Source organism: Ceratotherium simum, chromosome 4 (genome assembly GCF_057802395.1).
Source record: "Ceratotherium simum simum isolate JZ-2026a chromosome 4, ASM5780239v1, whole genome shotgun sequence".
NCBI lineage: Eukaryota > Metazoa > Chordata > Mammalia > Perissodactyla > Rhinocerotidae > Ceratotherium > Ceratotherium simum.
In genome coordinates this window covers 57443130-57458112 of record NC_141903.1, presented here as the reverse complement: position 1 = coordinate 57458112, position 14983 = coordinate 57443130, and the positions used below count along the sequence as shown (strand labels likewise).

The 14983-nt window shown below is 41.7% G+C and overlaps 1 long non-coding RNA gene across 1 annotated transcript in view; it reads right to left on the bottom strand.

Moving 5' to 3' along the window:
• Positions 1-3296: 3296 nt before the first annotated feature.
• Positions 3297-14983, bottom strand: part of LOC147917302 (uncharacterized) — a 70084-nt gene continuing 58397 nt past the window's right edge. The window contains exon 3 of the long non-coding RNA XR_015551981.1: positions 3297-8722. This is a non-coding gene — a long non-coding RNA (uncharacterized LOC147917302). The remainder of the gene's footprint in view (positions 8723-14983) is intronic.

The following is a 14983-nucleotide window of genomic DNA, read 5'->3' as shown; positions in this document are numbered from 1 at the left end:
AAGAACTACTCTGTCCAGGTTCTTCCATAATCTCCTCATGATAAGTTCATTCACTCATTCATTCATCAACAATATTTAATGAAAGCCTACTATGTGACCACCACTGTTCCAGTCAATGGGAGGCAATGATTTGACAACTCTTCTTCTCAAGAATGTTCTTTGTTTCCTGGCAGAAACGTACGTATAAATAGAGGATTACAATGGAAAATTTTAAGACTGTATGTGCCAGTGTGGCCCAGAAAGAAGTAAGTCCCATTAAAATGGTGTTCTATAAAGGCAACCGGGAGGTAAGAGGCTGGGTACCTGATTTTACCATGCTATACACCAGAATCTTGATTAATAACCAAAGAATGTTTATCCTGCCTGGTATCTGTATATCACAATGAAACAATATCTAGAGGGGTTTTTCAGCTCAGTATTTTACGAAGATGAGAAAAGGAGTTGCTAAGAATCACTGAACTCATAATAGCAACAGTTGTCCTCAACCCCAGAAACATTATAATGACGTGTTGTGCTCTGTTTAAACACCCTGTTTAAATGCCCTGAAGCCCTCCCAGTGATTCATATTTAATTGTCCTGGGGCAGGGCCCAGGCATCTGTCTTTTTTAAAAGTTCTTGTGGTGTTTGTAATATGCAGTCAGGGTTGAGAACCACTACTCTATAATGAGATTCATATAAATTGTTAATCATAATAATTGTTAAGGAAATGCTAGCTGATGTTACAAACAAACCCAAAATCTCACTAACAAAACAGAAGGTGCTCCTGGGCAGCCAGGAACTATCCTCCTGTTGTTCAGATGGTGATTCAGGGATGCAGGCTCTTTGCATCTTGTGGCCCTTCTATCTTTAATGCATGGCTCCTGTTTCACTAGGGAAGAGGAAAGAGCATGGAGGGGTACATGGGAGGTCTTTATGGGCCAGGCATGATGGTACCCATCTCTTCCACCCACATTCCATTGGCCACAACTCAATCACTTGGTTACATCTAAGTGCAAAGAAGGATGGGAAATTTGGTTATGTGTGCCTAGAAGGAAAAGAAAGCATGGTTGATGAATGTTTAGCCAGTTTCTGCCACAGGGATGCTTACACTCAAACAACTTAAAGAATATAGTTGTCTTCCACAAATTCATTGCAAGGAATAAAAAAAAAGGTAGTGAAGAGAACCTGTAGATTTTAAAAGACCAAAAGACATATAAATCAACACAATGGGTGCACCTTACTTAGATCCTGTTTTAAACAAAACAAATTATAACATTTATGAGACAATCAGAAGTTTGAATGCTGATTATATATTTGATAGATGTGTAATGAAATATTTACAGATAAATAATACAGTGTCTGGGATATGCTTCAAAAATAATATGAGGGCAAAGAGGATACAGATGAAACAAAATTGGCCATCAGTTGATAATTGCTGAAGTTGAATTATGGATATACTAGTCTGTCTGTTGTTATAGATGACTGAAATTTTCCATAATATCAGTCTTTGTAAAAAAGAATACAGTTGTAATTCGAATTGTACTGTTCAGCCCTTCTCTCTGTGGAATTGCTGCCGGGCCTACCCCTGACCTAAGGAAATAGTCCCTATGCTGTTCTGTCTGCATCTTTTCTGAGAAGGGCAATTTTTCTAGAGAAAGCTCTATTGTTTCAAATTCTTTGTAACAAATCTTGATTTTGCTTTTATTTGCCCAGCATACAGTCACTGAGTCACTGATTTCTGCTGGAGGCTTTGTTTACTCAACACTGTCTGCAAGATGCTAGCTGTGCCTGGGGACACTGCAGCTCCCTGTCTCTCTGCTCTGAGCCCTCATGCCAGCATAGATAGGCAAGCATCCTTCAGTGAAGGATGTTTGTCAAAAGTCCCTTTTGGTAAAAAGAATCACTTCTGGCTTGAAAAATAGAAACAAAAGCTGAATACATACCAGTATACTTTTTGTGTTCTGTGTAAACACACCCCAAGAAGCAGAGCTTGAAGGAAAGACTGTGCATCACTTTATAGGTAATGTTGTAGAGGAGAGGATACGGCTTTATGTGTGCAGTGATAAAATCTAAGAGCTGTTTTTCCTTATTCATGTTTCTCCTTTCCTTCTTACTGAAAATCACACCAGTAGTCAATGTGTTCTCCTGCACCAGGTCCCCTTGGTTCTCCTGATTCTCAGGATGTACATTTAACAACTCTTCCTGGGGGGATCTTTCCCCAAAAACTCTCCTGCTGCCAAGGGACATTCACCTGTGTCCATCTTCCATCTCCTCCTCTCAATTTACAGAAAAACTCAATTCTTTACATCTATTTACTCTGCACAGCCAGATTTTCACCAAATTCCAGCTTTCTTCTCTATCCACAAGATCTTTCCCTTCTTCCACATCTTCACAGCCACATCCTTTGGATCCCAGCCATTTCTTGTTTCTCCTGCAAGAAGTTTCCACTTAGCCACCTATCATCTTATTGTCCTTTCTTGAAGTCTCTGAGGTTTAGGACTTGAAATGAATTTGCTTTATTGCCCTTTAGTTCCCAAATACCCCACACTCCGAACACGCTTCCTCTCAATCCCTTCAGCCTAAGCATATCATCCCTACTTCTCCCCAGAGGGACCTATTCCACCACCTATGTTTCTCTAGTTTAGAAACTCCCAGGTTCTGGAGCCCTTGGTCCAGTTGTGGCAACAGACGAGAACCAGGGTAGATTGGGTCTGTGAGCTGCAGACACTTTTAGTCATTCTGCTACTTTTGAGTGAAGATATCTGTACAATCTTCAGCTTGACCTCCATCATGCTGTGAGGTATTACAAGGAAAGTATAGTGTGTGCTTACTCAGAGCAGTGTTAACAGGGAAACAGTGCCACCTGGAGATAGTGGCAGAAATAATTAACTGAAGGCCTTTAGGAGGATGACAAATCTTAGGACACAAAAGTTAGGGTTTCTCAGAGGCCCTCTGCAATCTCCATTGCAAAATCTGGAGGATCTTTGATTATTTTTAAGTGATTCACTGTCTACAGTTGCTACTTCTTCTCCAAAATTCTCATACAGAATTATCATGAAGGAAGCATACTTGGGAGGAAGATGGAGGTGACACAGTATATAGAAGAGAGAAATAAAAAAATACAGGTGGCATTGTGAAACTCAATTCCAGCACTATTTCTTCGACTAACCAGGTTGTGTGGAGTCGCCTCATCCTCTGAAGCTGTTTTCTGTAAAAAGAGGATATCTGAGCTCCCTTACAATATCCAGATTCCATGGTTTTAGATGCCTATGTGAGTGATCATGAGTGATCATGAGTGATCATGATCATGTGAGTGATCATGTGTGTTTGTGTATCATAGGGATATACACACCCACCCCCACACACAAACAAACACACCAAAAAATAAATAGGATACTTTCCTAATTTGTTTACCATCTTTCTTTCTCTGGAGAATATGCACAACAGCACCCGTCAGTATCAGACCATAGAGAAACAGAGATGAACTTGTGATGAACTTGAAAGACAAGAAACAGAGATGAACTTAAAAGACAAGAAATTCAGCATGTTTTTATTAAAGCTAAGCACTCAACATGAGAAAACAATCTTAATTCTTTTGGTAGTCTCTTTTGTGCTGTGTAATACAGTGATTGAAAGCACCAATTCCAAAACTAGACTGCCAGGGTTCGAAAATGAACTTTCCCATTTACTATCTGTATGACTTTAGACAAGTACTGACCATCCTAATATCTCAGTTTTCCTATTTGTAGAATAGGAAGAGTAAGGCAACCTACTTAATGTAGTTACAGTGAGGATTAAATGAGGTAACATATGTAAAACTCTTCCAACAGTGATTGGCACATAGTGAGTGCTCCGTGAATGTTCCCTATGCTTCTCTTCATTACACTTGACAAGAAAGTTCCAGGAGCTAAAAGTTTTGCCTTTGTCATGGTTTTGGAAGGATGGAATCTTTTTAAAGGAGATAAAAGTCTTTGAGAATCTAACCCATCTATTCAACCAGGAGAGTTTGCAGAAGATGATACACTTTTAAGTAACCAATTTATTTCCTCCTATTTGTCAGGAGAAAACTATAGACAAGATTTCTCAGGGTGGTCCCAGAATTTCCCCTTTCCCCGTACACATAGGCTCAAATTTGCTCCCAACCCAGCATACCTCTCCATTCCTGTTCTTCCTGGTTCAATAAATAGTAGCACCCATCTGCTTAAGCCAGGACCCAGAAGTCAACCTTGATTCTTCCCTTTGCCTCATCTTCCACACCCAATCACTTAGCAACTATAGCCATTTCAACTTCCAGAATATATCTGGGCTCTGTCTGCCTCTCTTCATCTCCACAGTGTGATCTAAGCTGCCACCATCACTCTGAACACTCCCAACAGCCTCTGACTGGCCTCTCAATCTTTCTCGTTGTCCTACAATTCGATCAACCAAGTAGTCATAGACCCTCAGCAAATGCAAATCAGATCATGAGGTGCTTTATATTTGCCATCCTCTATAATCCTCACAACAGTATAAAGCACCTGGTATTTGGCCAATATTAATTTCTTGACCTTCCCTGTTTGCTGATCCTGTTTCTGATGAGGCCTCCATTTTCTCCATGTTCAGATCTTGAAGTCACATATTTTTTCCAACTCCTTTCTTTGCTCAAGGATCTTATCAGCTGTGTGTGCTGGGGGAGTGGGGTGAGGTTGGGGGTTGGATTAGCCAAAGTTAGTTTGCTAGAAAGAGTTTTCTATTTTTTAAATGAGTACTTAACAGACATCAGAGAATTAGCACAGGACACCCAGGGGAAGCGCGGCTGCACTACCTGCCCTAAACAATCCTGAATCAGAGTTATTAGCAGGGTGCCTGGCACTACAGTTTGTTAATAAATATGAGCTGGATTTGTCCATGAACTAATGAATGATTGAACAAGTGACTGAACAAGCCCACCTGCTGGCTGTCCTATTTAGAGGCAGAGAAATAGATTGCTCATCTCTATGAGTCTATGGATCCTCAGTAGCATTAGCCATAAAAAATATATTGGAGATACTGAATGTCCCCAAGCAGAGCAGAAGCCATGTAGCAGGTTCAAGTCTTCCAGGAGTGTCACCAATGACAAATGTCTTCCCCAAATTATGCAGACCCCAGAGAGCTGAGTTATCACGAAAGCTCACCATAGCTACGTGCCCTGCCACTGCAACTAAGTCTCAAAATAAGAAGCAGACTATTTAAAAACTAACAAAATGAAAACCCACTTCTCCTTGAAAACTGGAATCACAGAGAAGAGACTCGCAGTAATAATAACTTATTTCATACAGAGTAATTAATAGTCTCAAAGCATTATACACATGGCAAAATGCCCATCTCAAAGGGAGAAGAGCATATGGTAACACAAAACACATTCATAACAAAGAAGCAAGGAATAGTTAAACAGAAGGCTTCAGTTCCTAAAGCCTGCATATTTGGACTGTCCCCTATAGTCATCTAATTTTAAACTGGGACAGGTTTTGTAAGATGGGCCCATATTTGAGTAAGGTCAAGCACTGCCAATGACTATTGTTAGAACACGAGTTCTTGCTGGTCCCTTCCTTCCTTCCTCTTTCCCTCCCTCCTATCCTGCCCATGGGTAGAATATGCCCAATAAACTCAGTATTCACTGAACTAATATTTACCAACATAAAGTCGCATTTTTTAAGTGATAGACACAAATGGCAAATAAACATATTAGAAAATGTATTACCTTACTAGTTACAAAAGAAACGAAAATTTAAAAATAATAGGCCCCATTATCTATCTATTAAGATGGCAAAACAAATTCAAATAATAGTAACACCAAATTCTGGTATCATCACGGTGAAATTGTACTCAGACAATGGAATATCTTTGACATACTGTTTCAAGAGCTAGAAAAATATTAATGCCCTTTGATCCAATAGTCTCACTCTTGGGAATGTCTTCTGATTAAATAAAGCAGAAACAGGAAAACATTACGTACATAACGAAAAAATTTTAAATAGTCAGCATTGAGGAATGGTTGAAAGGAATGTAATACGTCAGTTAAATGGACTTTGTGGTAGCCATTACAAATTTGAAAGTGTTTTTACATAACTGTCAATAAGCAAGAAGAACACAAAATAGTGAACGTCAGAAGAAAACCTAGTTCCTTAAGGACAATTTATGTTCAGGCACCATAGCTCCAGGACACTTAACCATAATTAGAGGGCTTGGGATCAAGGCACCAGGGGAAGACTGTCAGAAGCAAGGAAAATATTCTTCCTCAACAGCACTAGCAGCTATAGTTCCTGATGTGAGAGAATTGGATTAAGGACAGTTAGGGCATTTGGGAAGCAAACTTCTACTCGGTGACACTAGCACCTATTTTTGTCTTTGCTCTGTGAAAGGGCATGGCAAAGAAGTGACCAAAATTAGGTAGAGAACAACATTTGTTTGAAAAAACAATTTAAATGAAATAAGGTTCAAAGACAGCCTCAAATACCTCCCAAAATAGCAGGTTATAAAAGAGAAAGCATTCATTCCTCGTTTTTTTTTTTTCTTGGGGTGAGAAAAGTGCAACTGGAAACTGAGTGGGATAATTCAAAAGAGCAGAAGAGGGGTTAGGGGTCGACCTGGGAGCAGGAGATGGGCTGGTGCAAACAGAGATAAGAACGCAGCCCTCCTCACGACTTGCTGCAGGTGTCTTCGCCCGCTCCGAAGAACCGTGTGATTTTCTGCTTGAAAATCAGATCTTTTCAGATCTCAAAGAAGTGCACTCTTTTATGGTAAATTTTGCAAGTAAACGTCCTAAAATTTACCAAATTGTTTATCAAATTTAATCACGAAAGCTGTCGAGAGGCCTTTTGATGCGGCTGCATTTTATTGCAGTAATTAAAAATACATGTTTTAGATTCTCCTTTTTCTGTTTCACTGAATGCATTCCTTCCCTCTAAGTTTTCAGTGAAAGAAATAAATCACAGAGCAGCATGGACCATTATCTCCGGAGGTGTAGGGAAAACAACACACTGCTGCATTCCCCTCCCGTCGCGAGATCCTGTGCTGGAAATGCCTGGTGGGGCTCCTGCAAATTACATCAAGGAGAAGCTGCTGTTTAAAAAGTGATTCTTCACTTCAGCCTTCAGTTCCTTTGATCCATTAGTCGTTCTTTAACAGGAGTTTCCTTAGTTATGCGGCCAGGATCACACATCTTCTTATCAGTGAATAGCCACTGAAAAAGGGAATGAGTCCATGTCAACATAATTCTGCCTGTATAGTCTTCCTCGAACTAAGGGAGAGGGAGATCAGAGAGACTGGGGATTAGTAATGAGTCAAGTTTATAAATGAACCTGGGATGAAGGATATAGGGTTCTACAAAAAACAGTGGAAATGCTGCAGACACTAGCTTTGGGATGAAAAACAGCAGCCTCCACTGTGTAGAAACATGATGTTATTTTTAAGTCTTACTCTATTGCGCAATTATCAGAAGACTGGATTTCACACATCATATAATCAAACTTATGCAAAATAACAAATTGTAGAATCTACATTTGTTTACAATGGAGAAAATAAATTGGCAACAGGTGGAGTAACAAGTAGACGTCCTTAGTTCTTTCTTCATAAATGATGTTTGGCTGCCTTGAAGAAGCATGGCCGTGTTCACATATCTGGGTTCATCGGGTCCTGAGGCAGCTCTCCTGTGGGGGACCAGATCGTCTGTGGTCGGTGCATTTATGCAGCACTTCTGGGGCAAACAGGCCTTATTGCCTCAGCATCACCCAGGGGCTAATGAGAAACGAGAATCCTCAGGCCACACCCAGACCTCCTGAATCAGAATCTCTGGGTCCAGGGCCCAAGCAACTGAGTACAAACAGGCCCTCCCAGTTCTTAGGCAAGCTCAAGTTTGAGAAGCACCAGCAAACAAAGCGTTATTCACAAATAAAACTTCACTCTCGCAAAATTGAAATTATAACCAGTTTTACAAAACATCTCATAACTCTCTGCTAATGCAGCCTGAGGCTCCTCCTTCTAAGGAGAATGTATGCATTCACAGCTTTCAAAGTCATCACAGCTCTTCCGCAAGGCTAGGGAATAGCCACATTTTCCCTAGGTTTTGGAGGCAAATTCCTAAACACCAGAATAGAAGAGTTCTTACGGAGAGAGACTATAATTCTCCATCACTTAGTCTTCTACCATCCTTCGAAGAAACAGAAGCTCCAGGCATCAGCCTGTCCAGCACAATTAATCACCCAGAAGTGGATTCTGAAAGATGAGCTGTCCAGGAGAGCGGAGAGGAAGTTGTCTGAGCTTATGCACTAGAGCCAAGGCCAAGGCCGGGGTGGAGAGAGGACTGGCTTCACAGCCCCCAGTCAGCAAGCCTCAAGCTCAACACAGCTTCTTGGAACCTCGATTTATTCACTCATAAAATGAGCAAGTTGACCTTCATAACCTCTAACGTCTTTTCCGGGTCTCACATTCTGTAATCGAGCCTTGGCCAAGTCACTTTGTGAGTTGCAGGTTCTCCCTCCATGAGAGAAGAGCGGCTGATGTTCTAGGGTGGCGAGAGCGCAAGCATTCATGCCAAGCAGATCTGGGTTCAGCTCATCCCGACATCACCTACGAGCTGTGACAACTTGGGGAAAACCATCTCATTTCTCGGAGCATCGTTAACTCACCTACAAATACGAGTAAAATACCACCCTTATAGGGCAGCTGGGCAGGTTAAGTGAAATCATCTCTGTCGTCTTCCCAGATCAGGCCTGGTACCTGGTGGCTAAAGAATAAACATTAGTGTCAATCCTTTCTACCTTTTTGTGGTGTAATAATCACAGGAGATGTACACAAAGCGTTATATAAATGTGGCGTGAAGTCCCCACAATAGGAAAATGAGCTAACTGACCTCTGAGGCTTCCCCCATCCTCTAATTCCATGATCACGGACACCTCAACAGCTTTTTGATATGATGTTTTAATTGCAACCTGTGTTAGTACTTGGTTTTACATCTGCATGCATTGTAATTAAATAGATTGCAATTAGCAGCAGGCTAAATTACCTTCACGCGGTTTAAAAGGAAAAAATAAAACTGAAAAACTGATTGATCTCTGTAAGCTGTCAGTTTAGTTCTAATTCCCAGGTGGTATTATTTAAATAATACTGTTAAATTTTGATATAATGATGAAAGAACTGAAAATCCCCTTTTTGGAGGTGGGGGGCACTTTCAAGGAAAGAGTATAGAAATGGTGAAGAATCTTTCTGCTCTGCTAGGAGGACAATGGTTCAGGTTTGTCCTAATGGTCTGTGGTCTGAGACCTAAGAGGCTGAGGTCTGTGTAGGGTCCTGATAGACATTTAATAAATACTTGTTGAGGTTGCTGAGTCCTTAGCACTTTGCCCTGACGTCTGGCTCACGCCCCAGGTGCGGAGGGCTGCCTCTTTTGGGTGGTGTGTCAGGTACAGTGGTTCTCTTTGAACATGGGAAAATGAAGAAATTCAGATTTTATTTTTTCTACACAAAAATCAACGTAAATAGAAAGCAGCAGGCCTAATTTGAATCTAAGCCATATGTACTGCTGGGTTCATAGATGGCTAAATGCCAAGACCTCTGAGGAACCCCTTGGGAGGGGGTGTGGACTAAGGGAGCCATTAGGGTGACCGACTGTCCCAGTTTGCCCAGGACTGCCCAGTTTTAGTACTGTGAGTTCCCATGCTAGGAAACTCCTCAGTCCCAGGAGACCAGGAAAGTTGGTCATCCGTGGTGCACTATGTGCTTGGCCCAAGACCAAAGCCTCAGCCTGGGTCCGAGGATATCAAGGTGTTTCTCATGCAGCTTTGCCATCTCCTGGCCCAGCGTCCTCACTCCTCTCCCAACACACAAAGTCAGAACCCTATTTGGGAACTAGAAACAATAAGGAAAAATTAGGCACACTGTCTCACTGTGGAGACATCAGCAGCCCTGCTTAGAAGCCCTCTGGAAGCATGTAATACCACAAAGTGTTCTGCCCCACTTGGTCAGTGAGCACAGTGGCACTGGGACCAGGGGTGTGACACCTCACAACACAGCAATACCCATCTAAGAGAGAGTGGTGGCCAGTGAAGGTGCCAATGCCCACCCAGCTGCAGGGAGATGGAGCAGGAAAGGAGGATAAGCCAGGACTCCCACAGGCCACTGCCTGGGGAGACCTTACAGGCCACTGGAACCCTGCATGAGTAGATGCAAGCAAGAACCAGGAAAATGGGTTATTTTTTTTAATTATTTTAATTCAGTTCTAATTATAAATACCATGCAATGATATATGGAGCAAGAAGGGGAGGGAGAAAAATTGCCTTTTAAGTACAAAGGTATATTCTCACTTTTTAGCTCAGAATGATGAAAACCTGGTTCCAACCAGTAGTTTTGTTAATTCTTGGGTTACATAGTGCCTCAGGCTTTTTCACAGTCTTGACAATGTCTGTCCAAGGTTACTTTTCAGTTATAAAATCAAATCTTAGAACATAGAGCCCAGAGGAGCCTGAAAAATCCAGTCTCCCTGCCTTGAGGCAGATTCTATATTATTATTATCATTATTGATATTTAACAGATCATTATTTTATGAGCAACTCAGGCCCTGAGAGGTTGGTGAAGTCATTTCCTCGAGGTCACCCAGCTAGTCTTTGGAGCAGAGACTGGAATATGAGTTTGGGTGGTCGAGGTGGTTGCTGTTTCTCAGTGCCTTCACTAATTAAATTCTAGCTGTCACACCTCGCTCACAGTCTTGGATTTTTATGGGAGCAAACACTTCCAGCATTCTCTTAGGTTCCCCAAGCCTGATCCTTCCCCATTTCCCAGGGAAGAGTCTGCTTACTTGTCACTGTCTATCCCTCTCTTGTCCCTTCCCATGTTCTGGAATAAAAGTATAATCTGATTGTCTGTACTTATTTTTTGTTTTGGAGGGCTTCATATTATCTATAATAAGAATCGCCAAGACAAAGCAAGGGAGAAATTATGGACACATAATATAGTAGAAAGAGAGACTCAGTCCTAAAGATGCATTCAGGTTCTTACAAAACCACTAACTGTGCAACCTTAGGAAAATCATTTAACACATCTGATCCTCTGTCTCCCTACTGTAAAATAACAGACCTTAAGAAATAGAGAAACAAAATAAAAGTAAAGATGGATGCTTGGGAAAAATGAAGAAAAAGAGGGAGAGAGGGAAGGGGGAGGCGAGAAAAGAAGGGGAGAAGGGACGGAGGGAGAGAGGGAAGAAAGAAGGAAGGAATGAAAGAAGGAAGGAGGGGAGAATGGAAGGAAGGGAGAAAGAAATTTGAAAATGCGGAAGTCCAGTTAAATCTATTTCAACCAATAGAGAGAATGCTAGGCTCTGAGGAATGGGAGGGAGCACAGAGTTGCTTTACATCTAAAGCTCTCATGTCACAGGCAGGAAGGCTCAGGCTCAGAAGGTATAGTGACTGTCCCAGGCTCACACTGTGGCTCCCCGCAGGAGAGCAAAATGCAGCCCTATCTCCTCCCTCCCAGCCTAGTATGCTCTCTACCACACAGCTCCTCTTTTGTTCCGCCAGAAACTTGGTGTTGGAACTGATTTCAAGGAATATCCAACGCAGGTAACATTTCCTCAAAAAGTGGTCCTTCTGCTAGGCTAGAAAATCCTACCCAGAGAGTTTGTTGCCGTAACAAATTCTGACCTATAATATGTGAACTTTAAAAGAAGACAACGTTCCTTCCTACTTCAAAAAAGAAATGGGAGGGAGGGAGGGAGGAAGGAAGAAGGAAGGGAGGAAGGCAAGGAGGAAAGAAGGAAGGAAAGGAGTGGGAGGGAGATGGAAGCCCTAATATGTAAATAATTTCATCCAGTACATTTTCAGCTGTGGAGAATGGCCAGAGGGCAGGCTGTGCAGGATCCTGTGACTACAGAATGTAAGTGTTGACTGCCCCTCATGACTGAAGAGTCTCCCTTCAGCTCAGAGCCTAAGTGGCAGGAGGAGAAACATATAGGACCAGAGCCAAAGACCAGAGTCTGAAGATCAATCAGGCAAAGAGAAAACATTGTCCTTTAAGGTAAAAGGCGATAGAAGAGATGGAACTTTGTGCCTGGGATTAGTTTGACACCAAAGACAATCTTCGAGCAGCCCAGTAATGGATGAAGGTGGCATATCTGGTTAAAAACAAAATGCCAGTGAACAATAGCTGAAGCCATACATAGTACAACAAAGTTATGTATGTCTTGGATTTTTAGAATGATCCCTTAGTATCTTGTGTTTCTCTCGGAGCTTCTCATAGGACTAATACCTTCAATGCTTGCTACTGCGAAGTATTTTCATTGAGCCCTCACAGCCCTTTGCACAGAACTGGCACCCCAATTTCCCAAGAGGCTACATAATTTTTTTCTCATTCATATATTATTCTTTACTGATAATTTCAGCCTCATTGAAAGATATTTTTTTCTGAAAGAATCTCACCGTAGTTAATGGAAGACATTCTGTACACAAACATCTAAATCCCTAAAGTTACAGGAAGATCAGCATTCCGTCTTTTCAAGAAATGCTTTCCCCCAGCCTAACAGCACATTTCTGTTGCCATGCAAAGCAGTTTAACCAAACTAAGGCAAATATATAAGAAAATAAATCCTAGATTTCCAGATGAATTCTTGCATTTTATCTGGAAATAGCATATGTAACAAATATAAGTATCAATTTCTTTATAAAGTTAGTGTTCACCCTGAACAAGGAGAGAAGAATGGATTCTCACCTTAAAGTTGCTAATTGTCTTGGTGGGAGCTTACCTCAACTCGGTTCCTACTCTGCTCTCCCTTTAACATTCTCTCCAGCTCTCTAAGAGGATACAAAGAGGAAAAAAACACTCTGTGGATCAATAGTATTGTTCAAACTAGGTAAAAAATGATTGCTTTAGATAGACAGTTCAAGTGACAGAAGTGGAAAACTGTTTTTGTTTTATTTGAACTGCTTTTCATTTCTCATTATACATGATGTTCTTCAATCAGCCTCAAGCTTTGACATTTTTTTCCCTAACACGGTTAAGACAAGGTCTCTCCCTCCTTCTTTCTCCTCTGCAGCCCTGACAGATAAAGTCTCAGATTGGGCTGCTGCCCAAGGAGTCCTTAGTTAATTGCGTGTAATTACGCTGCACCCTACTTTCAAATGCTGGAGCCGTTTCTTGTATCCTGGTAACACAATACGGCTGAAAGTTCCGCCTGTCGTTGAGGCCCTGGGAGGGGGGTCCCCTCCCACCTAAGCATTTTATCATACCATGGCACTTTGCTGAGTGGTAGTGATCTTTAAATATAATGCAGGACACCAAGCTAAATTAGTAATAGCAGCTGCTGACAACCTTCCCTTGAGTCCTGGTCAGCTCATTGCCAAGGGACTGCATTGCTAAACCAGTGACCCTTCTCGTTCAGACAGTCAAGATAAATAAATGATCAGGTCAGTCAACTGGCAACTGACATGTTTATCCTACCTGATAGGAAGGCTTTCACTGCAACGCGAACTTCAGAAATAAAAAACAAAAAGTCTTCTGGGGCCAGAGACTATTTTTTGGACATTCTCGTGTGGTGTTGTACTGCCTTTGGAGTGTTCTTTTGTTTTAAGAGGTATAGTGCTTTCCAGCAGACTGGAAAACCTCTTTAGTTAATTCAAACCTTATACAGCTGGAGATAGAACACGAGCACGTCTCGGTACTCATCATACTAAGCGAAGCAATCTCTAGGTATTTAGAAGGATTTTGATTTGTATCTTTATTTTTGGCTAGGAAGCAAAGGGGAATCTATTTATCTTTGAGCACTTTTTTTCCTAACCTTAGCCAGAAATAAATAATCCTAAATCATTCTGGCAAACGGCTTGTAGAATCCTGAGTATGAAGAATTCCATCATATTCACCACAACAACTCAGTAGTGTACTGCTGAGACATTGTTATCCCTTCAGAGGTCAGGATTGCCAGCCCAGCCTTAGGAAGCCATTTAATCTCTCCTGGCAACTTCCTCTTTGCCTGCAATTAGAGGACACTGACAGTAGGTGGTGGTATTGTTGGGAGCTCATAAAGTGGTTCACAGGTATTAGGATCACCTGAAGGATCTTATTAAGAATGCAGACTCCCAGGCCCCATACCTACTGAATCAGAATCTCTGAAGGGAGAAAACGCGAATCTGCATTTTTAATATGTCCTAGGTGATTTTTTTGCACTTCAAAGTTTGGGGACCACTTATTCAAACAGTAGTATTCCATCATTGATATGGCTGAGGTTTCTACTAGCTTGCTTTCCCCCTTCACTGTCCTTTAAAGAAGGATCTTGTGATTAAAAGAACAGAAAAACAAAACAGATAGTCCTAGAGAACATATTGAAATGTGAAAAACAAAATCCTCCAGACCAGCGCTCAAGTCTGTCACTCACACAATCTAGCCTCCAGGCCCATCCCCTAAGGAGACTGCTCCTCTGTGATGTGTCCATCAAAATGCGGCAGTCACACAGAGCAGTTCAAGAGCCAGACAGGCCCAGGGTCACAGGGTTGAATCCCGGCTTCCTGCTGATTACTTGTGTGACTCTGGGCAAGTGATGTAACATGTATAAGCCTTGACTTCCTCATCCATATTGTGGAGTTAATAATAGCGCCTACTTGATAGGATTAAATGGGATGCTATCTAAAAAGTCCTTAGCACTCAATGATTATAGCTAATCTTATTATGATTGATAGCCCTTCCAAGTTTTAAGTCAAAAGCCCTTTTCTTCAAGGGTCAACAGCCTGTAGTCAGTTGTTCTGCTGCCATACCCAGAACCTTTAACTCCTTTACCAAAGAAAGTTTAATTGCCTACTACAACTGAGTCAAGGAGCAGGAGACAGCTCACTCCTTTTGTGGCCCCTCTGCTGTAATGTTGCTGCTGACTGCTGGTCCATCTTTTCTACTTGCTGCTGACTCACATAGGGCTGGTTAAAGGAGCCAAATTAAGCACACTTCCATGTCAGTTCTGTCTGCCTCTGGGAGCACTTCTCCAGAAGCTTATGTCCATTCATGGTGCCAAAAG